The sequence below is a fragment of the Macrotis lagotis genome, chromosome X (assembly GCF_037893015.1).
Source record: "Macrotis lagotis isolate mMagLag1 chromosome X, bilby.v1.9.chrom.fasta, whole genome shotgun sequence".
Classification (NCBI taxonomy): domain Eukaryota; kingdom Metazoa; phylum Chordata; class Mammalia; order Peramelemorphia; family Peramelidae; genus Macrotis; species Macrotis lagotis.
In genome coordinates, this window is record NC_133666.1 from 57259453 (window position 1) to 57283972 (window position 24520).

At 43.6% G+C, this 24520-nt stretch overlaps 1 pseudogene; it reads left to right on the top strand.

Moving 5' to 3' along the window:
• Positions 1-18652: 18652 nt before the first annotated feature.
• Positions 18653-23764, top strand: LOC141497785 (mortality factor 4-like protein 1 pseudogene; annotated as a pseudogene).
• The last annotated feature ends 756 nt before the right edge of the window (positions 23765-24520 follow it).

Consider the following 24520-nt stretch of genomic DNA (forward strand, 5'->3'; position numbering starts at 1 on the left):
GAACTGGAGTGAGGGGGTGCTAAGTTCAGTCTACAGCCTCGCTTTATTCTCCAGGACCAGCTGGATTCAGTGGCCAGATAGCAGTCAGGACAACAGGAGATGGCTCTGGATGCCAGTTAATCAGGGTTAGGTGACTTGTTCAAGAAGTCACAGAACTTCAGAGTAGGAAAGGATCTCTGTGGCCATTTTACTCAGGGTTCTTTACCTGACATCTATGGAGCCCTTATTTCTCAGGGGTGGGGGTGGGGTGGGAGTATGAACTTGCTTCTTAAAAATAATTTTTGATAATTGCGTATAATTGGTTTTCTTTCCAATCCTATGTATTTTATGTTTTTTTTAAAAAAAAGACATGAGTCTGAGAAGGGTCCCATAGATTTCATCAGACCATGACACAAAAGGAGACCATGACACAAAAAAGATTTAAGAAATTTGGATTTTATCCAACCATGCCTGAAAAAAATATCCATACAACTTTGGCAACAACTAGTCACTCAGTTTCTGCAGGAAGCCCATCAAGGAGGGGAACTCCATTGTCTCAGAGACAGCCCTTTCCTTCTGGGTGAGCTCCATTCAAGAGTGTGCTGGATCTCATTCAGACTCAGGAAAGCTAATTGTTCAGTTTTCCGTATGAGCCTTTACATCTCAAGAATTGGCAAATACTACAAATCAAGATTTGATTTGTTGCTCTGTTGATTGTTAAGATGTAAGAAAGTGAAGGATAAACTGATAAAATGCATATTAGTCTCAAAAGTGTGTCACGTGCACATTCTGTCCCAAAAAGCTGATTATTAAACATTTACCTTTGCACTCATATGCTTTTACATGCAATATCTCATATCCCTCATATCTGGGCAGCTAGGTGATGCAGTAGATAGAGCACTGGTTGTGGAGTCAGGAGAGTAGGAGTTCAAATCCAGCCTCAGACACTTGACTCTTAGCTGTGTGATCTTGGGCAAGTCACTTAAACCTGACTGCCTCCTATCCAGGGCAATCACCAGTTGTCCTCATTCTTATCTGGCCACTGGACCCAGATGATTCTGAAGGAGAAAGTCAGGCTCATGACTTAGCACAGCTCCTCCCCTCCCAACTCAAATCCAATTCACATACTTGCCATGGCATCACATCCCTGATGCTATGGTCTTCTTCAAAAATGAAGAACAAAAGCATTGTCCTCATGTTTCTATTTATGTCTTCTACTCCCAGAGTCAGGCACTGAGGAAACATTTTGATTCATCACAAACATAAAATCCTTTCTCTCTAGGATCTAAGGTCAGACAAGTATGACAAAATTATAAACCAACAGAGAAAAGTAGATTCCTGGACCAAAACTCAAGAAACACAAATCAAACCAAGGCCTTACATACTATAGAAGTAAATACTTGTGAGTAAAGGGAAAGAAACAGTCTCACTTTCAGAATTTCCATATTTGGGGAGCAAAAATGTTGAGAGAAATCATTATGTCTGAAACAGGTAAAAAAAAAAAAGAAAATAGAGCTTCCATTACTATCCTGCATGACAGAAGAGAAGGAGGGAGAATAAAGAGTTTTGATTGGACACATTCTGGACTTCCCTCACAAACTGACTCAGGGTTAGGCTTTGTAAAGAAATTTATAGGGAAAGAAATGAAATTATCTTAGAAATGAAGGGTGTTTATTGGTAGTGAGAAAGGGATGGGGAAGGCTATGGCATCACACTAAAACACAGAAGAGGGTCTTTTCATTTATTTATCTTTGGGAGAGATATTTACAGGTGGTGAAATCTTATTGTCAGAGACTATATCATGTGATGGTTATTTAATGATATTTCTGTTGGCCTTCTGAGATTAAGCCATATTTTGTCTGTACGTGAAAGATCTAGGAATTTGACTGTTTGAGGGGGGGCTGAGTACAAATTCCCTACATTACAACCTGTCTATAATTTATAGTGTTTAGAGTTGTCTGAGGCTCAGAGAGACAAAGTAACTTGTTATACAGCAGAGGCAGAATTTGAACACAGGATCTGATCACCAAGTCCAGCACTCCATCCATTTTGTAATTTTTTTTCTCTGTTTTTTGTCTCAGTTCAAGTCATAATCTTCCCTATTAACTCTGCTCTTTGTGGATGTAAACAGGAACAATAACTGACCATCTGTTGGCCGTCATTCTCTTTATATAACTATATATCACTGCATTTAGAGCTGGAAGGGGTCATCAAAATCATCTCCTCAAAGCTCCTCATTTTACAGATGAGGAAACAGGAACCCAGGGATTTGCCCAAGGTCACATAGGTGCTTAGTGGCAGAGCAATTATCTGACTCCAGGTAGTAAATACAGAATTTTTTTCCCACTCTCCATTTGTAAGCCCATAGTTATAATGTCTATGCTAATTTGTCACCTTTGATTCTTTTCATATACCCAGTGCTTTCTCTTCCATTATAGCATCTCCTGAAAGGTTTTTTTTTTAGATTTTTCAAGGCAGTGGGGTTAAATGGCTTGCCCAAGGCCACATGGCTAGGTAATTATTAAGTGTCTGAGATCAGATTTGAACCCAGGTACTCCTGACTCCAAAGCCGGTGCTCTATCCACTGTGCCACCTAGCCACCCCGAGTCCAAGAGACTGAAAGGGGTTTTTAACCTACATTCCTGCTGTTCCCATGCTCTTCTCACCCTGTGCTATATTTAATTATTGCCTTTTCTAAGATATCACATAGGTCAGAATAAACATTTTTTGAACACATCTCCTTCCAATAGATGATTCTCCTCCTTCAGATAAATTTTTGTCCTTTCTCTTACATAAACTTACAAGCTAACTAGAAACTGGAACTGACTTATCTGTTCCATAGAAATCCTGTTCCTGGTGAGTTTAGATCTCAAAATTTCCTTTATTTTTAAGGTTTCTTATTGTTTGAAGATTTTCTAGTTAGAGATCCTTGAACTAAGTTCTATTGCATTATTTATTTTCATTCTGAAGCACAGAAGAGGTACATGACAGGGGAACATAGAGCCAAGGGTCAAGGGAAGAGTTAAGACCAAGATGAGGAGAACCACTCTACAGGAATGACAAGCACATCAATGGTTGACACTGGACTCTTCCATCCTGAGAGTTATCAACAACCATAGATGTCCAGATGTAGAAGAAAGAGCACAGAACCTAGATTCAAATTCTATCTCTGCTGTTTATTAGCTGTGACATGCTGTACAAGTCATCACTGGCACATCAGTTTCCCTTTTTATTAACTTAAGATGATTCTACGTGTGCAACTATTCCAGAATTTTCATAAAAATCAAATAAGATCTTATAGGGAAATGTGACATCCATAATTAATAATTATTGATTATTAATAATATTAATGCTATTATCATTATCCCAAGCCATAAAGATCTCAAGTAAGTGATTGTTCCTTTTTACCCTATATCTTCTACATTCTAATCAGATGTTCAAATTTGGTATAGAAAGCACCAGGTTTTGAAAAGAACTTTATTCCCACTCTCTCAGGCTTTAACTAGTCTTGGAAATTTTTGATTTAAGGCTTCATAAATTCATCCCTTCTTTAGTAAAGTTCAAGAGATGTCAATAAATGAGGTTAGAATTGGAGAGTTCCATGATCTCAGAGTCAGAAGAGGCATCTCATCCAAAATATACCTGATTGAAGATACTTTCCTTATTTTACCCAATAGCCTCAGGTTGAAAGACTCCCCCCCCATCAGTGATAGTGAACCATTTACTTCCTCAGGTAGCCCACTACTATGTGAGATAGCTCTAATTGTTTTTCCTCCACATCAGGTAGAAATAGTGCTCTCTACAACTTTTACTCATTGCTTCTAGTTTTATCTCTGACATCAAACCCATCAAGCCTATAGAGCTATACAACCTTGACTAAAATAGACTTTTGTTTCATAGAAGAATTGGGAAGCTCAGCACCTTTTGGTTTACCTCTGTTTGTGGAAAGCCTCTGACTGTAAAAAGTTAGGAGAAACAAATTTGAATGGTCAAAGTTTAAGGTGAGCTATAAGAAACAAAATAAATGTAGGATTCACAGAAGCATGGAGACATTTGGAAAAAGTAACAAGGGGTGGAATAAGAAGAATAAGGAAGCATTAGACACAATGATTGTACTGAAGTGATGTTAATGAAAATTGAACAAATACAGTCAATCATTTTGTAATTAGAATGGCCCCAGAGAACAAATGAGGATGGGCATTTTTTTTCCTTAGAGAAGTAGGGGCTAGTGGTGAAGAATACAATATATGCCATCAGGTGCAATCATTGTGCCCCATAGATTTTAACTGTTTTACTTTGCTCCAAGACATGCTGGATGGTAATGATTGGGTGGTACATATGGAAATGACTGTAAGATCAGAGCAAAAAGCACCAAAAAAACATGAATTTTTGAAAATAAAATACTAAGTATAGGATCAAATCACTTTTCAGAGATTTTCTGCCCATTTGATTAGAAGAGGCTGAATTTCCCCAAATCCTAAAATTAGCCGCTACATTGTAGGTTATTTGGCATCTCCATTATTTTTCCAGCGTCAACACTAATAACAGAATCGTTGCTTTGTTTGATTTTAAAATTTGTTCAGGACCTATGACTTCATTAGTAATGGGAAACTAGGCAAGGAATCTCTCTTTAACAACATGAAGCAGTAACAACTTTGTAAACTTCTGTCTGGGAAAGTGATGGATTAAGTGACTTGACCAGGATCACTCAGAAAGTAGTATCAGATGTGAGGTTAGACCCCAGGTCTTCTTGCTTGATGTGGCCTTTGAGCTCAGCTGGAAAGGGGAAGACAAGGTGAGGTATGAGTACACTCACATATAGTGGTTGGGCTGTACAAAGGTATGGGCATTAAGAACAGCAAGCAGGCCTTTGGGGAGAATGCCTGTAGGAGAGGAATGGACAGTAGTCATATAGGAAAAGTAGCTGGATTGTGAATAGACTTAAGAGAAGTTGTATTTTGTCCTAAAGGAAAAAGGCATTCATGGGGGTTTCTTGAGCAAAGGAGTAAATCTAAACAAATATTGAGCTGGCAGCTTCCTCTTCCTGTATAACTTGATAAGTTATAGCACTGTGTGTGAGGTTACTAGGAACAGGATGACCCAGAGGGGGCACAGTATGGAGAATGAGAAATTGAAGGGTAATAGCATTTGTCCAGAAAAGAAGTGTTGATGGACTGAACAAGGACTGTAGTTATGCACTTGGGGTGTCAGCAGATAAAAGACATATACTATAGATGCGATAGAACTACATCCTGGAACAAATGGCTTGTGAGGGGTGAGGCAAGAGTTGAAGATGACTGAGTTTCCAAACCTGGGTGATGAGACTAATGGTGTGGTATTCTTGAAAGAAATGGGGAAGTTAGGAACGGGGAAGGTTTGCATGAAAAGCTGAGTTCTGTTTTAGACATACTGGGTTTGAGATGCCTTACAGACCCTTTAAACAGCCAAGTAATAAGCATTTGTTAAACACCTACTCTGTGAAAGGTGCTGGAGATGTTTGATAACCAATTAATAATGTGGGAGCATAGCTCAGGAGAATGTCTGGGTCTACACCTAAGATATCACTTGAGAAAAGCTGTGAGAAGTAGCACAGTCCAGGGGACAGAACTGCTTGAAAAACCAGGAAGGCCTGTGTTCAAATCCTACCTTTAAGACATCTGTCTGTATGATCCCATACAAGTCAGTTATATTCTCAATGCTCTAGTCAACTGGCTAAGACTAAAACCAGCAGGAGTGTCCATTTGCATTGATGGAGGCAGTTTCCTGAGAGTTCTTTATACTAGTGAAATTACAGATCTAGTTCCTATCCTTATTTTTAAAACTAGAGCAGGTGGTACTCACAGTGAACTATCATATAGAACAGGTAGACTTCTTTGGAAATGCCCCATAGAAAAGAGACCATTGCATGTAATAGATTATTTGTTACAGCCAATTTCTTTCTTAACTTTGAAAAAGTTAAAAAAAAGATAATAGCTTTCGTTTTTATGTCATCTTCATTTCCCAATGTATTCCTTTTTCTTCAACCTAGAGAGATATTGCTTAAACAAAAAACAAAAAAGGAAAGGGAATAAAATCACCTTAGCAAAACTAACAACATATCAGCTATAGTCTCCCTCTTGCCACAAAGAAAGGAGGAACATACATTATAATATCACTTCTCTGGAGTCAAGCTTCATTATTATAATTTTATAGCATTTGGTTTCAATTCTTGCGACTTTATTTTCTCTCCTTATTTACATTTAGAGGATAAAGATAGAGATATAGACATATACATATATAGACATATAGATACATGCATATATACATCTAGCTATATAGAAATAGGGGGTTTTTTTTTAGTTTCAGTTACTCTACTTAGCATTGCTTCATCTAAGTCTTTCCATGCTTCTCTATATTCTTCATTTTTTGGCATTGTCATATTCCTTTACATTCATGTAACAAGTAGCTGTTCCCCATTGATGAGCATCTGCTCTGTTTCCATAATTATTCATTTCTAGTTGCCAAAAACCTGCCACTTTTAAAAAAATCTTCATTGTTGGCAGTTTTAAAAATAGGTCATGCTTACGGGGGCCTTTGCTTTATAGATATTCTCTCATTTGGGCCTCACAACAACCCTAGGAAGCAGGGGCTATTATCTTCTTTTTACAAACAAGGACCAAAGACTTGCCCAGGATCACCCAGTTAGGACCTGTCCTAGAAGAGATTCAAACTTGGGTCTTCCTGTCTCTGGGTTCCATGCTCTGCCTAGAATACCATAATGCTTTTGACTGCGTTCCAAATTAGATATTATCTGGCACTCTTTCTGCTCCCAATCAGTTGTTAGGAAAATGAAAACTTAGGGAATGAAATCTTATCAAACATTTCTCTAATTGCTATTTATAGGCAACTTTATAAAACAGTTCTTTCCCTATTCTGCCATAATTTGGAGAGATGTTACATTGTGTAGGCAATATTAACATTACATGTACAACACAGAACTTAACAACATATGTTCTTACATTCAAAGTTGGAGGGTTCCTCCACAATGGCACTAGCTATTTCCTGTTTCAGAAACTCTGAACCAAAAAGTCTGAGCCAGGATCAATTTCATTCATTCTTAAGGTGGATTGCTTTTCATGAATTTCAGATAAAGTCACCCTATGGCTTTCTCATTTAAAATTCATGTTCACTACTAACATCATACCGTGACCACACTCATGATGACTACTGACTGCAATATATGTGGAATTGATTTGTTAATGAATTCACATTTTCCAATGTCAACAATCTTTTTTTTTAAGATTCATTGATATATCATAGTCCTTTCTTGAGAAACCTCTCCTTACTTTTACCTGCAACTACCGCAATGAACCTTGCATTAAAATAGTCTCCCCAAATTATCCAAAACTAACTGACATAAGGTGAGCATGTTTGACAGCATATACAAGATTTTATATCCATTTCCTCACTTTCCAGCAAAAGAAGAAAGACATTTTCTCACCTCCTCTTTTGGCTCAAGATTGATTGTTATAATCTCTCAGTGTTTTACTTTACTTTACTAAATAATTCCCCCCCAAAAAAATGTTCCTCCGAGAAACATAAAATTATTCAATGTTAATGACATGATCACAAAGCACCAGGGTAATACATTTTCATACTTGGCTTGCTCTTTAATAAATTGTTAGATATTAAAATTACGAAGTGGGAAAAGTCAGAAGTCAATATGACCAGGAAAATAGTGGTGGTGCTGTCACATGAAACAGTAAAGTTTAGAGGACTATTAGATTCTGTTGCGAATGGGATGGGTAAGAGGATAATAAGTTCAATTGTACTTAAGTAGCATTTCAGGTGTTAGGATTTTCAAGTAGAAGCTGGAAATTAAAAAAATAAGCTTGGAGTTCTGGGGAAAGAGTGGAATTAGATGTACATCAAGGGCTTTGGAAGAAAGGAGTGAATCATCATGATAGAGAAGATCATTGAAACCACAAGAATTTGTAGAAGGATTTGGAATTATGTCCAAAGATTTCTAAAAGTGCCTATTCCCTTTGATCCAACAATACCATTATTAGGTTTGTTCTCAAAGATGATCAGGAAAGGGGGCGGCTAGGTGGCACAGTGGATAGAGCACTGGCCCTGGAGTCAGGAGTACCTGAATTCAAATCTGGCCTCAGACACATAATAATTACCTAGCTGTGTGGCCTTGGGCAAGCCACTTAATCCCATTGCCTTGCAAAATCTAAAAAGATGATCAGGAAAAAAGAAAACAAAACTTATATGTTCTAAATATTTATAAGAACTCTCTTTGTGGAGGCAAATGGAGGGAATACCTGTCTTGGGGAATGGTTGAACAAGTTATTGTATATGATTATTATATTATATAGTAGTATATTATACTACTGTGCTATAAGAAATGAAGAGCTCAAAGATCTTAGAAAAGCACAGATAGACTTGCATGAAATAATAAAGAGCAAAATGAGCAGAACCAAGAGAACATTGTATATGGGACAGCAATATTGTTTTAAGAACATCTTTGAGTGTCTAAGTCAGTTTGACTATTACAGATACTCAAATGAACTATGGGCAACTCTGCCTCACTTAAATCCAATCCAGACCTGAGTCAAGATGCTATCCTGTGATTTCACTGGTCCTCTTTAAAAATAAAGCACAAATAACAACAATGGAAACTGGAGCCAGGAAGACCTGAGTTTGAATTCCACCACAGCACTTCCTCATATAGCAATCCCCTGATCACTGGAATCAGTCTAAATTGGTTTAAATACAGGTCTTTGTAGTTCTTCTCCTCTATAGTTAAAGGGAATCAGGAAACATCACATAGTCAACTCTAGGTGCCAGCAAATTGTTGGTTTGGCAATTGTAAGTAAAAGAGTATGACCCCCCCCCCACTCCCAAGGAATGATCAGATATGAAGAGAACTGAGTGGGGGGTTCCCTTTCAAAAACTGTAAGGAAGAAATATGTAAAAAGTCCAAGGGAGAGAGTGTCAACAACATCAAGTCCAACAGAGAGCTCATGGTAGATAAGCTCAAAGGAAAAGTCATTGAATTTGGCAATTTAGAGGCATTGGTAGGTAACCTGTTCAAGCAGAGCTACTAAATATCTGGTCAGTCTCCAAACCAATAATCTGTACTATTCTTTAACCAAAATAAAGTCTACCAGGAGCTGTTTACAGGCAAGTTATAAATCAAGATGATTGAGAACACCATTAAGATAGTAAGTCAAGACGGCAATGAAGGAAAATGTTAGGAACACCTTGGGTCAGGTTGCTCTGAGTTCTTTGGGCTTTTCCTGGAACAAAGCTGTTACCTGTCTTGTCTGGGAATGGAGATGTTTTTTGATTCACAGATGCTGGCTCTCATGTAGGTCTGACTTTGTCTTCCTGGAACCACAGTATTGCAAATGCTTACCTGAGACACTTTCTGGGAGCTCCAGGCATAGATGGGGTGGGGATGTGGTGGTGGGGGGGAAGAGGTAGTGAGGCCAGCTGTCCAAATTTAGCCCCAGTATCCAGATGTCAGGTTCTGATTGAAAAGGTGAATGCAAAGCATCCATTACCTTGAATTTCTCAAGAAATTTTTAAAAAATATTTCATACTTTATTCTCAAATCAGTCTTTGTCAGGTTAACAAAACATATCTCTGGAAAACCATATTGGAATTTCCAATTAAGGGGTTTTTTTAAAAGAAAAAAAAGGAAGGAAAAAGTAGGTGGTGAGGTAGGCAGTGATGAGGTAGTTCGTGCTCTTTCTAGAAGGAGGGTGAGAAAAAGAGAATGAAGATACTGCAATAACTTGAAAGATCCAGTATATCTTGCCAGTGGGTTGGGCCCCTTTAACAATGATGTATTGGAAAACAATCACTCATTTTATTCTTATTTTTTGGTCTTTTTGGTTGTGTCCAACTCTTCACAACCCCATCTGGCTTTGAGACAAACAGGGTGAAGTGACTAGCCCAAGGTCACATTTGAACTCAAGTCTTTCTAATTTCAGAACTGGCATTGTAGGAAAAGTGCCACCTGGCAGCCCTTACTCTATTCTACCATAGAAAAATTAAATCCTGTGTATCTTATTACTCTGTGTAATTTAGAAGGTTATCTTCCTAAGTGAAAACTTTAAACAGATTCCCCCAAACTCCTTGATCATCTGTCATTTATACCAGAACCATGGGATGATCAGAAAGAATACCTGTCCAATCCAAAGAGGAATAGGCTTTCTGGACAAGCTCAGTTCAACTAGGAGAGAAGTGCCCTAGAGGGGTGTCTGTAGATTGCCTACTAACTGGGTAGGGAAAGACTGTGACTGTGCCTTGTCTTTACAACTACCAATAGTGAGCCACTTTATTACCCCCACTTTCTCTTTCTGTTGCTCTCTTATGAGCTGTAACCAGAGGGTGAAGACTTCAGTTCTTTCTTAGTATAGGTACAATGAAGTGAACTGGTGAGAGAAGGATTTCCTTTTCTGTTCTTTCAGTATGTCTCTGAGAAGTAACTCTTCTGAGTTGTTTGTCCTTGGTGTCAGGTGCCAGAGGTGATCCCCAGGGAACCCAGGAGTTCAAGTCATGATGACCTTGGAGCCATGATTATGGGGTGGGAGTGGGAGTGGGGGGTGAATGGAGTCAACCAGGGTCCTTGGACCAAGAGCAGCGTTTTTGACTTGGAACTGAGACGGTGCTCTCTAGGAGCCAAGTTAAGCTAGGAACTTAATCCTCTTTTCCCTTCCAAAAAACTGAGGTGGTACAAAGGGGGAAGAAGATTAAGCCCCCACATGCTGGGGGAGTAAGTATGTATGTTTGTGATTATTCCTTCCAAAGAAAAGATTTCTGTGTTAAAGCTAATCCAACAGTATTTAGGTAAATGAAATGGAGGACAGGGGAGCTGTACTACCCTCTACTTGGTGAAATATCATCTACTGATGAAGCTAGAGTTATCAGCAAAGATCCAAGGTCCAGGCTCTTTAAGGATCCAGGGGTGAAAGGTAACCTCCATGGCCTTCAGGAGTGGGGGGCCAGGTCTGTGTTCCATTAACAAAGGACCATGATATGCTTTTAACCACAATGACAAAGAAGTGATTGGGGAAAAGAAAGAAAACATGTACATAACATAATGGTAATGATATGAATGAAGAGGAAAGCAAAGCTCCAGAGACAGAGACAGAGACAGAGAGACAGACAGAGACAGAGAGAGAGTATAGAGGAGGGAGAGAGAGGGAGTGAGAGAGAGAGAGACTGAGAGAGAGAGAGAGAGAGAGAGGCAAAGAGACAGAGAGAGATTGTGTATATGTGTGTGTGTGTAGAAAGAGTGTATGTATGTGTGTATGTGAGAGAGAGAAAAGAGAGAATGTGTGTGTGAGAGTGTGTGTGTAGAGATAGAGTTTATGTATTTATATGTGAGAGAGACAGAGAAAAAGATAGAATGTGTGAGAGTGTGTGTGTAGGTGTGTGTGAGAGAGAGTGTGTATGTGTGTGAGAAAGAGAAAAAAGTATTTATGTGTGTAGAGAGAGTGTGTGTATGTGTATATGTGAGAGAGAGAGAGAAGACAGAGACAGAAAGAGTGTGTGTAGAGAGAGTGTGTATGTATTTGTGAGAGAGAGAGAGGAGAGACAGAGAGAGAGAGAGTGTGTGTGTATGTGTGTAGAGAGAGAGTGTGTGTATGTGAGAGAGAAAAGAGAGAATGTGTGTGTGAGAGAGAGAGTGTGTGTGTGGAGAGATAGAGTTTGTGTATGTATATGTGAGAGAGACAGAGAAAAAGAGAGAATGTGTGTGAGAGAGAGTGTGTATGTGTGTGAGAGAGAGAAAAAGTATGTATGTGTGTGTAGAGAGAGTGTGTGTATGTATGTGAGAGAGAGAGAAGACAGAGACAGAAAGTGTGTGTAGAGAGAGAGCGTGTATGTGTTTGTGAGAGAGAGAGGAGAGACAGAGAGAGAGTGTGTGTGTGTGTGTGTGTGTAGAGAGAGTGTGTGTGTGAGAGTGTGTGTGAGAGACAGAGAAAGAAAGAATGTGTGAGAGTGTAGAGAGAGAGTGTATGTGTGAGAGAGAGAGAGAGAGACAGAGTGTGTATGTGTAGGGAGAGAAGAGTGTGTGTGTGTGTGTGTGTGTGTGTGTGAGAGAGAGAGAGAGAGAGAGAGAGAGAGAGAGAGAGAATGTGAGAAGAAAAAGAGAGAGAATGTGTGTGTATAGAGAGAGATAGTGTGTATGTGTATGTGAGAGAGAGAAGAGAGACGGAGAGAGTGTGTGTATGTGTTTGAGGGAGAGAGAGAGAGGAGAGACAGAGAGAGAGTGCGTGTGTGTGTGTAGAGAGAGAGTGTGTGTGTGTAGAGAGAGTGTGTATGTGAGAGAGATCATATGGGTGTGAGAGAGACAGAGAAAGAGAAAGAATGTGTGTGTGAGAGTGTGTAGAGTGAGAGTGTGTGTAGAGAGATAGTGTGTAAATGTTTGTGTGAGAGAGAGGAGAGATGGAGAGACAGAGAGACAGAGAGACAGAGAGAGAGCATGTGTGAGCCAGAGCCAGAGAAAGAGAAAGAATGTGTGTGTGTGACAGTGTGTAGAGTGTGTGTGTGTGTGTGTGTGTGTGTGAGAGAGAGAGAGAGAGAGAGAGAGAGAGAGAGAGAGAAGAGAGAGAGACAGAGTGTGTATGTGTAGGGAGAGAAGAGTGTATGTGCGTGAGAGAGTGTGTGTGTGTGTGTGAGAGAGAGATAATGTGTTTATGTGTGTATGTGAGAGAAAGAGAAGAGAGATACAGAGAGAGTGTGTGTAGAGAGAGATAGAGTGTGTAAATGTGTGTGAAAGAGAGGAGAGACAGAGAGACACAGAGAGAGAGAGTGTGTGTGTGTATCTGTGCAGAGAGAGTGTGTGTATGTGTGTGAGAGAGTGCATGTGTGTGAGAGACAGAGAAAGAATGTGCGTGTGAGAGTGCATAGAGATAGAGGACACAGTGTGTGTAGAGAGAGAAGAGTGTGTGTGTGTAGAAAGAGAAGAGTATGTGTGTGTGTGAGAGTGTGTGTGAGAGAGAGAGAGAAACAGAGAGACATAGAGAGACAGAATGTGTGTAGAGAGAGAGTGTATATGTGTGTATACGTGAGAGAGAGTGTGTGTGTGAGAGAAGGACAGAGAAAGAGAAAGAGAATGAGTGTGTGTGTGAGAGAGAGTGTGTGTGTGAGAGAGAGAGTGTGTGAGAGAGAGAGACAATGAGAGACAGTGTGTATGTGTGTATGTAGCGAGAGTATGTGTATGTGTGTATGTGAGAGAGAGAAGAGGGAGAGACAGAGTGTGTTTGTGTGAGACAGAAAGAGATACAGAGTGTGTGTATGTGTATGTAAGAGAGACAGATAAAAAGGGAGAAAGAATGTGTGTGTGTGAGAGAGAGAGAGAGTGTGTGTAGAGAGAGAGAGATAGAGTGGGTGTATGTGTTTATGTGAGAGAGGAGAGACAGTGTGTGTACAGAGAGATAGAGTGTGTGTATGTGTTTGTGAGAGAGAGTGTGTGTGAGAGAAGAGAGACAGAGAGAGAGAGTGTGTGTGTGTGTAGAGAGAGTGTGTGTATGTGTGTATATGTGAGAGATTGTGTGTGTGAGAGAGAAACAGAGAAAGAGAAAGAATGTGTGAGAGAGTGTGTAGAGAGAGAGGAGTGTGTGTATGTGTGTGTAAGAGAGTGTGTATGTGAGAGAGTGAGAGTGTGTGTGAGAGGGAGACAGAGACAGAGTGTGTGTATAGAGAGTATGTGTATGTGTATGTGAGAGATAGAAGAGAGAGTGACAGAGAGTGTGTGAGAGAGAGATAGAGTGTGTGTATGTATATGTAAGAGACAGAAAATGGAAAAAGAATGTGTGTGTGAGAGAGAGTGTGTGGGTGTAGAGAGAGATAGAGTGGATGTATGTGTTTATGTGAGAGAGAAGAGACAGTGAGTGTGTAGTGAGATAGAGTGTGTGTATGTGTTTGTGAGAGAGAGAGAATGTGTGCTAGAGAAGAGAGACAGAGTGTGTGTACAGAGAGAGAATGTGTGTATGTGTGAGAGAGAGAGAGTGTGTGAGAGAGGAGAGAGACAGAGAGAGTGTGTGTGTAGAGAAAGATAGAGTATGTGTATGTGTGTGACAGTGTGTGTGTGAGAGAGAGAGAAAGAGAGAGAATGTGTGTGAGTGTATGTTTGAGAGAGTGTGTGTGAGAGAGTGTAGAGAGTGGGTATGTATGTGAGAGAGAAGAGAGACAAAGACAGTGTGTTTGTAGAGAGAGATAAGAGTGTGTGTATGTGTGTGTGAGAGAGAGAGAATGTGTGTGTCTACAGACAGAGAGTGTGTATGTGTGTATCTGTAAGAGAGTGTGTATGTATCTGTAAGAGAGTGTGTGTGATAGAAAGAGAATGTGTGTGTAAGAGAGTGTGTGTGAGAGTATGTGCATGAAAAAGAGAAAGAGAATGTGTGTGTGAGAGAGTGTGTAGAGAGAGTGTGTGAGAGAGGAGAGAGACACTATGTGTGTGTGAGAGAGACACAGTGTGTGTAGAGAGTGTGTATATGTGTATGTGAGAGAGACAGAGAAAGAGAGAATGTGTGTGAGAGTGTGTGAGAGAGAGGAGAGACAGAGAAAGTGTGTGTGTGTGTGTGTGTGTGTAGACAGACATAGAGTGTGTGTATATGTGAGAGACAAGAGAGAGACAGAGTGTGTAGAGAGAGATAGTGTGTGTATGTGTGTATGTGAGGGTGTGTGTGTGAGAGAAGAGAGACAGACAAGAGAGTATGTGTGTAGAGACAGAGTATGTGTATGAGAGTGTGTCTGTGAGTGTGTGTAGAGAGTTTGTGTGTGTTAGAAGAGAGACAGAGAGAGAATGAGAGAGAAACAGTGTGTGTGTGAGAGAGAAACAGAGACAGAGAAAGTGAGAGACAGAGACAGAGTGTATGTGTATGTTAGAAGAGAGACAGAATGTGAGAGAGAGACTGTGTGTGTGAGAGAGACATAGAGTGTGTGTATGTGTAAGAAGAGAGAGAGAGAGAATGAGAAACAGTGTGTGTGAGAGAGAAACAGACAGAGACAGAGATGAGAGAGAGTGTGTGTGTATGTATTAGAAGAGAGAATGAGAGACAGTGTGTGTGTGAGAAACAGAGAGACAGTGTGTGTATGTGTAAGAAGAGACAGAGAATGAGAGAGAAACAGACTGTGTGTGTGTCTGTGTGAGAGAGAGACAGAGACAGAGAGAGACAGAGACAGAGAGAGACAGAGACAGAGAGAGAGTGTGTGAGAGATATATACAGAGAAAGAGAGACAGAGAGTGTGTGTGTATGTGTTAGAAGAGAGACAGAGAATGAGAGAGAGACAGTGTGTGGGAGGAGAAACAGAGAGACAGAGAGACAGAAAGAGAGAGAGACAGAGAGAGAGACAGAGAGAGAGAGAGAGAGAGAAAGAGAGAGAGAGAGAGAGAGAAAGAGAGAGAGAGAGAGAGAGAGAGAGAGAGAGAGAGAGAGAGAGAGAGAGAGAGAGAGAGAGAGAGAGAGAGAGAGAGAGAGCACACAGTCACCCTCCAGGCTTCCAGGCTGGGAGCAGCAGCCTCCCTGGCCCGGCATATTGACATGGGCTGGAGGGCAGGGAGCCAGGTTCGATTTCCAGCCCCTGGGATGCCTCTGTCGGCCACCGCTCCGGCCCCCTCTGTAGCCTGAATCATAGAAGAGCTGGAAGAGGTGCCACATTCATTGACTGCAGCTGCAGGGGAGAGAGGCTGGAGGGCCAGAAGAGCACTCCCCAGAATCTCAATCAAACTGCCCCCTCCCCAAGGCTTGAGAACGGCCTCATCACTCTTGCCTTCTGCCCACAGCCCAGGTCTGAAAGCAGACAGGCAAAAACCAGTGGAGAAAAACTTCGCCTTAGCAAAAGGGGGGGGGGGGCTGAATTTTCTGGCGTACATCCCTGAAAAAGTTTCAATGATCAAGTCTAGGCATCAACCCATAAGCAAGCCCCTACTGTGTGCTATGGAGTAGAAAGAGAAAGAAAGACAAAAGCAGGGAGGCTTTAGTGCCCCCAATAAAACCCTGAGCCAAGGGCTCCAAACCGTCTTTCCCTAATGAAAGGGGCAGAGACTAGAGCTGGGATTTCATCCAGAGAGGGCAAATCCCTGTCAGTAAAGGTCAAGAGCTCCTCGAAAACGTAAGCTTTGAGTGTTCTCGGAAAACAGAGACGTTACAAGCCTTCCCAGGGTCACACAGCCAGTGGCTGTCAGCTTGAGATCTGTAGAAATGCTTTGGGGCCAGCTTTTTCCCCTCTCTAGACTGACAAGCTCCCACATGTTGATTCAAATTCTACTACCACAGGTCCACACAGGGATAGCAGGGTGGCTCAGGGTGGTGTCAACAGTCCCTGGAGTGTTGGAAGTGGAGTCAGGAAGTTTCATCTTCCTAAGCTCAAATCTGGTTTGCTTCCTAGCTGTGTGACCCTGGATAAGTCCTTTCACCCTGTCAGCCTCAGTTTCTCCTCTGTACAATGAGCTAGAGATAGAAATGGCTAACCTTCTAGGATCACAGCCAAGAAAATCCCCAGTAGGGTCACACAGAGTCAGACATGACTGAACAACAACAAATACGTGACCATTCAAATACAGCATTTCAATTAAGTCAGATATCATAGAGAGACAGTGTTACCATAGCGACTACAACACAGAACTTGGGAGTCAGGATCATATAGCTTCAGATCCTCCCTTTGTCACTTAGAGCTAGGGAGCCCTGAGAAGCCATGGAACTTAAGAGATCCTCATTTTCTTTTCTTTGTTTAGACAAACATATAGATCATCCCTCTCTTCCGACTGTTGAGAAAATCAGAAGAGCCCATGGATGAAAAGCACATGGGCAACTTGCCAGGGTCCCAGAAATGCCAACCATATTGCTACAGTCTCTTAGCATCATGGTTTGTCTTTCTTTAAACCCAGTACTTTCTGGCATTTTTTATTGGAAACTGAACTATCCCTTCCACTCATCTGTAGCTGTTTACTGCCTAGGTAAATCTTTTGCTAAATGTACATTCATTGATTTCTGAATAGTCATTTAGCAAGATCAGTAGGTTTGATTTCCAGCTCTGCTACTTACTCCCTAGGAATCCTGGGGTAAGTCATTTAACTTTCCTAGGCTCTGTCAAATGAGGTGGTTTTCTACCATCATATATATATATATATATATTCCCATGGAGGCAAACCTTTCTATCTTAAAATCCATTTGTATGAAATATTTATTACTATTCATTAAAACTATGTAATTATGTTCATTATAAATAAAGAATTTATATTTGTGACTTTTTTGAGGTGAACATATACATGAATCTTTTGGATACTGCCTCTGGATCATCTGTTTGGGAGGAGAGGGTAGCTGTGGCCCCCTGCTGGAAGGGATGGAGAGTTGCCGAAAGAGCTGCCCACTAATCAGGGACACAAACCATATGGAGTGGTTTGGAGCTGGGAAACTTTCGGAAGGGAGGGAGGCAGTGTGAGTTCCTGGAAAGAGTGTTTAGGTTCACATCCCAATGCTGACAGATAGTACCTAGATGACCGTGGGGATGTCATTTCCTTTCTGTATCTCATTAGCCACCCTGAGGGTCCTTCACAATTCTAGGTCTATGAATCAAGGACTTGGCATACTCAAGTACTCGAGTACAAGTAAAAGGGGATCATCTTTTACTCCTTAGGTTCCGGAGGAGACAAGTGCTTCAGTGTTAGACTGGAAAGGTTTCAAGTCCATTGACTTCTATTCCAATGAGTCCCATGAGACTGCAGGGCAGTTTAAACCAAGGAGGAAACAATAAGAGGATGCTCCCTCAGGGAGCTCTAGGTAGAGTTGGTTTTTGCCCAAGCCCACAAATATCTTCTGGTCAGTTCTCTTGTCTTCAGGGGCAACATTTTTTTCTATATCATCTCCTATGGCCTTCAGTAACAAAGGGAACAGGCTCAAAGAGGATGTCCTTGTGTGGCAAGAGACCCATTCTTCCTTTGGGAGACCTAATGGCCCAGTACTTGATTAGGAATTCTTTTTTACTAAGATTAATTACTTTTCTTTTTTTTCCAGTTAATGATATTTTTTTCCAAATACATGTACAGATAGATTTCAACATTCATTTTTGTGAGCTTTTGCGTTCCACATTTTCTCTCCTCCCTCCTCTCTCCTTTAAACAGCATGTGTTTTGGTACAGATTATACATGCACAATTATGTTCAACACGCTATTTACCTGTCACTACTGTACCCATCAGTCTCTGTCCACTTAAAAATTGGCTTGCAAAAAGGCTTCCCATTCACTTCTATCTGTCTCTGAAAAAGTAAGTTCCCATTTCTGGTCCTGGGCTTGGCTTCTATGAAATGATTACAGCTTCAATAGGACAGAGAAGCAACAAATCCCTGGAGAAGCCCAAATGCCTCATCTTTTCATAGAAGCAATCTATTCAAAATGACCAGCTGGATTTATATTCATATTTATTTAAATTTAATATATTGATATTCATTTTAAAGGCACCATTCATAATTCAGAAGGTCAGAATTTCTTGTAGGGTATTAGCAAGGCGAGCCTGAGCAGGGAGTCAGGGTTTGTCTCCCTTGTGACACAAAGGGGCTGTGTGACCCTGAAGTAGTTTCTTAATCTCTTCATTCCTAGGCAACTTTCTCTGGAGAAAGCAGGTGCCCAGGGCTTGAGGAGAGGGGAGTGTCTAGTTCTGTCTGGTCCAAAACAATGAAATCCAGTTGGGATGGGTGGGCAGGGCCTGCCTTCTACTAAATCTGGAAATGGGCAGTGCTGCCCAACAGCGTGGGGGTCTTAAGAGGCTGAGTCTCCCTGCCTTCTTTATTTGTGGAACCCTGCCTTGTTTATCTTAAGCTCCTCAGGTTGGGCTTTAGAGCTGAGCTGGCTCTCAGTGGGAGGACCTGGCTGCCAGGGCGAGGGATCCAAGGGGGAAACTCGACTGGAATCTCAGCTGTTTCTCCCCACCTGTGTGACTAGGCTTCAGCAGGCTGTTGGGAGCTGAGGCAGAGACAGAGACATATGGCTCCGGCTCACAGGTAGCTTCACCTCCACTAAGGGACCTGATGCCTTCTCTGCCTGATTCCTAGGCATTTATTCATTCCTTTGAGAATATGGACCCAGCACTTTCTCCATGTGAGGGACTGAGCTCTGGGCAAGAAGCCAGCAGCCCGTACCACCTTGGCAAGCTAGTGGAAATGGCATAAGGTTAGCAACATGCCTGTAGAAGGGAAGGAAAAAGAAAAGGGAGGGGAAGAGGAAGAGGAGGGGGAGTGGGAAAGGAAGGGGGAGGGAGAAGGGGAAGAGGGGGAGGAAAAAGAGGAAAGAAGAGGAGGAAGAGGGGGAAGGAAAGGGAGGAGGGAAGAAGGAAAGGGGAGGGAGGGGGAGGAAGAGAGGGAGAAGGAAGGGGAAGAAGGGGGGAAGAAAAGGGGGGAGGAGAGGGAAGAGCAGGAAAAAGGGGAGTCGGGTAGGTAGGGGGAGGAAAAGGGAGAGAAAAGGGAAGGGGGCGTCGGGAAGGGAGGGGGAAGAAGGGGAGCGGGAAAGGGAGGAGGGCAGAAGGAAAGGCGAGGGAGGGGAGGCAGCAGGCGCGGAGCAGAGGGAGGCGGAGGAAGAAGAGGAGCGGGGAGGGGGAGGAAGAGGGGGAGTGGCAGAGGGGAATGTGGCTGAAACCTAGGTTCAGCCCCGATTATTAAGAGCCTTTAATGTGGAGGTTTTTTTGTTTTTTTTGAAGCAGGCAGGGAGAAGCCACAGGAGGCGGGGTGGAGGGGGGGCCGGGACTCCAAGTGAATGAAGCGGGACATTAAGAGCATAATTGAGACAAACTGGAGGACTGGCTGTTCCCAGAAGATGCTGGGCCCTCTCCTGCCTCTCTTCTCAGGCAGTCCCCCACCCTTGGTGTAGGCACCCCACCCCACCCCAGCCCCCATTTTCCCTGGTCCAATTCCAGTCCTTCCAGGCGCTCGCAGCTGGGGGTCTTCCTCGATTGGTGGCAGCAGGTGAGCGGGGAGGGGAAGGAGGGAGGGGATCCCTCCCGGAGGGAGGCTTTGGCGGGCACACCCCACAGGTGCACCGCACCGGGCGCCCCTCCCCCCCGGCCCCGCTAGCCCCCCCGCCCCCTCCCCAGCCCCCCCGGCCCCTTCGCCCCCAGCCTCGGTGGAGAGTGCGCAGGCAGGCCGAGCCCTCTGACCTCTCGGGGGGTCTCTGGCTCCACCCCTAGCAACTAGCTGCTCCCCCCCCCAGCCGCACTGAGGCAGCGCGCAGGAGGAGCTTAAGCAGTGTCCGTGGGCTTCACGGAGCGGAATCCAATTATTTTCAAAGCGGGCCGGGGCGGGTCAGGACAGGGAAGGTGCTTAGAGAGGGATGAACGCAGCAGCAGGAGGTGAATCATTTGGGAGGCAGCGGACGGGAGGCGCATGCGCCCTGCGCCGGCTGCCCAGGGACGGGGGTGGAGGGGGTGGCGAGCATCTACCGTCAGAGGGAGAACCGGAGGGTGGGGAACCTGCAGCGCAGGGGAACTAGCGCATGCGCAATGTTCTCCGTTTACCGGCAGCAATGGCGAGAAAGAACCGTAGGGACAGCTGAGGGGGCGGGGGGGGGGGACGACAGAGACAGAGAGAGACAGAGACAGAGAGAGACAAGGAGGACGCATGCGCAACGTCCTGGCCTTTACCTGAAGCAACACCCAGGAAGAGCCATATGGGGAGCTGATGGGGAACGGAGGGCGGTGGGAAAGTTAGCAGAGCGCATGCGTAATGTTCCCTTCCTAGCCTTTACCTAGCCATGAAGAGCTAGACCGGTAGCTGAATGGGGTGGGAAGAAGCGGGGGGGGGGGGGGGGGGGTGCTGGAAAGCTTAAAAAAGGGGGCAAAACAAGGCGCATGCGCGTGCTGCTGACTGTTACCTGGAGCAACAGTCATCAACATCTATGGGGGGAAGCAGAAGCTAGGCGGGGTTTGGAAGGGGCAGCGAGAGCGCATGCGTAATGTCCGGCAGTTACCTGGAGCAAAAGCCATCAAAAGCCATAGAGAGAAGAGGAACTCAGGGGGAGGGAAGCAGCCAGAAAAGCGCATGCTCTCCGCCCAGGCTGTTACCAACAGCAACAGCCATCAACATCCATAGAGGGGGCAGAAGGGGGGATGGGAACGCATGCGCGCAGGGCAGTTACCTGGAGAACCTACCATCCCCGGCAGTAGTGGGAGTTGAATCTCAGGGTGAGGGGGGAGGGGAGCAATGACGGCGCATGCGCAGCGCCATCAGGTTGGGTTTGAAATGAAGGATATGCACGTGCCTGATGCACGTGCATTAGCAGGAGGAGCAGCCATTGGTTGGAGCTGAGAGTGCCGGTGGCCCTACGTTCCATCTCGAGGGCCAAGTAGCTGATGGGGAGCTCCAGTTGTGGCGAGGACTGACTGGTGAGAGCTACAGCTGAGGTGGAGCTTCGTCATCGTGTGGGCAGCTGCTTCCGGTAATTCAGATCCAAATTGGCCCCTACTTCCTTCCGTCCTGCCCTAGACTTTGGAGGGGGGCGGTCAGACGGGCCTGAGGCGGGTCCACCGGGAGAAGGGCCGGCAGGGGGGCTCCGGCAGCGCCTGGGCTGTGGTTGCCAGCGGCTGAGGCGGCCGGCGAGGTGGGCGGAGGCTCCGGGCCCCCTGCGGGAAAGATGGCGCCCAAGAAAGACCCCAAGAGACGCCCCAGAAAGCCCCTGTTTGAGGTCGGGGAGCGGGTGTTATGTTTCCGAGGGCCCTTGCTTTACGAAGCGGAGTGTGTGAAGGTGTCAGTTAAGTACAGGAAGGTCAAGTACCTGGTTCACTATCCGGGTGGCAACGAGAAGGGCGCCGTGCGAACCAGGCTCTCCGAAAAGCTGGCCAAGATGGAGGCTCGGGAGGCGGAGAAAGCCCAGGAGGCTGAGAAAGCCCAGGAGGCGGAGAAGGCTTCCGAGGCAGAAAAAGCCCAGGAGGCAGAAAAACCCGGTAAGGCCCTTAAGTCCCCAAAAGGCCGGAAGCCCCGCGGTGAGGCTTCAGAGTCGGGGGTGGCCCTTAGGTCCCCTAAAGCTGGTGAAACCAGTAAGGCAGGGGAAGCCAAAAATGTTGGGGAGCCCAGGGAGACCGGTGAAGCCAGTGAAGAGCCTGAGGCAGAGGCAGATGATACCAAGCCCAAAGGCAAAGGCAAAGGCAAGGGCAAGGGCAAGGGCAAAGGCAAAGCTGGCGCTGCACCCGCTCCCGTTGGCGACGGTGACACTGATTTCAAGGAAGACTTGTGCCCCACTGCTGGCTGGGATGATGAGTGGGTCCCCGAGAGCAGAATACTGAAGTATTCTGAGACCAATCTGCAGAAACAGAGAGAGCTCCTCAATAGCAATGAGGAGCTATCTGCAGATGAGAAGGTGGGAGAGGGCCTGGCTTCTGGGGAGAAGAAGACTCCCACCTCAGAGCCCAAGACCCCCACCTCAGAGCCCAAGACCCCCACCTCAGAGCCCAAGACCCCCACCTCAGAGCCCAAGACCCCCAGCTCAGAGTCCAAGACTGCAACTTCAGAGTCAGAGTCAGAGAGTCAGCAGTCTGAGGGGCAACAGGAGAAGAACGTCGACAAGGAGGAACCCTCTACAGCATCAGGAGCATCGGGGACTTCAGTCAAAAAGAAGGAAAAGAAAATGGTCGAGACTGGAGAAGGAAGCAGTTCCAGTGAAACATCAACACCATCCCGGGCCCAGCATTCTAAGAGGAGATCCCGAGTGTACTATGAAGTGGAGAGGCGATATGTGAAGAAAACAGAAATTAAGGTGAACATTCCCAATGAACTGAAACCGTGGCTGGTGGAGGATCGGGAGCTGGTCATGGGGCAGAAAAAGTTGTTCCACCTGCCAGCCAAGAAGAATGTAGATTCCATTCTGGATGACTATGAAGAGCATGAAAAGTCCCAGGGAAATGAGGCAAAGTCATTTGCAGTGGTTGAACTGATAGCAGGGATCAAAGCTTATTTCAATTCTATGTTGGGCCCTCAGCTGTTGTATGATTTTGAAAAGCCCCAATATGCTGAGATCTTAGCTGCTGATCCTGATGCTCCTATGTCCCAAATCTATGGAGCACCTCATCTCCTTCGATTATTTGTCAAAATTGGAGATATGCTGTCCTATACAGCCCTGGATGATCAGAGTGTGGCATTATTGTTAAATCATTTTCATGATTTCCTAAACTATCTGACAAATCATGCAGCAGCTTTGTTCAGTCCCAGTGATTATGAGGTTGCTCCCCCTGAATATTTACAAAAAGTTGCCTAAGAGTCTCATATTATTTGTCATATTTTGATCTCAGTGAGCATAAATGTTATATTATTAGTTTGTTCTCTTTACAAGAAAAAATGTTTAATTTATTCAATGTTTAATCTAATTTATGTTTGTTAAGTATTTGTTCTGTTTAAAGCATAAAAAGAGTAATGTTTCAGTCCCTTCTGTAATTTTAGAGGTTCTGTTCCAGTCTATGTAATAGTGATCTGTGTAGAATGTTTCACTGTGTAGTTAACAAAGCTGCTTGTATTCTGATGGTTACATTCTTTTGACATTTTTATGATCTGTTTAAATGGGAAGTGACAAAACATCTTGATTCCTAGTGCCAAAGTTTAAGTCATTGCTTATGGTTAAGAATTCATTAATTTATGCTATTTTCCTGTTACCTTCTTTATTTTTTATCTTTAAATTTGACTGTGATTGTTGAAAAACAGTATTTTTTGTTAAAGTTTTTGTATTTTGCTTCTGATGCACATAACTGCAGAAAAAAATGCATTATTGTATATCTGGTTTTCTGAGAAAGTATACCTTTTAGGAACTGTTTTAAAGACTTAAATATATCTATTTTCATTTTAAAAATCACAATATGTGTATGTGTGTTTAATTTTAAAAAAATACAGTGAGGACATAGAGCAATAAGTGACAGACATAGATAGCCACCTGGGGTTTCTGCTCCTACAACAGAACAGTGCAGATGAGAGCTCTCCCAGAAACTGGTCAGCTTTGCTTTACCTTCAGACTGACAGAACCAGCTTCTTCCCTGAAGCTGTGCCTTATGCAGTTTTACAGTCTGGAGTACAGAGGTTGAGGTGGGGAGGGGGAAGCACAAATATACCAATCTAGAATATACAGTAATAAAATATCAGCAACATGGAGCACACTCATTTGAGTAGGCTAGAGCTGAATACACACAGGGATTAGGAGAATTGTGTTAGTGTTCAAGAATTGTATGAAATTAACTTATCACTTAATTGAGGTTTTTTTGTCCATATGTTCCTTCTCCTCCCTCTTTGGGAAAGGAGCCTAGCCTAGCCAAACTGCATCAGTCTGCCCCCAGACTGATAATCAGTGTGGCCACTAAGAGCCCTTTAATTCTACTGCATCATTTATTAAACAAGCTATTTAACCTCACAAACTAGCATTAAACAATATTAATATAGCAACTCCTAGTAAAATAGAAAATGGAAGCATAGAGTATATGCCAGAAACATTAATATAAAAACACTTTTGCTGGATCCGAGGAATGATTCCTTCCTGAATCAAGTGTTAAAAGCTGCTTTCCAATCCAAACACTGAAAA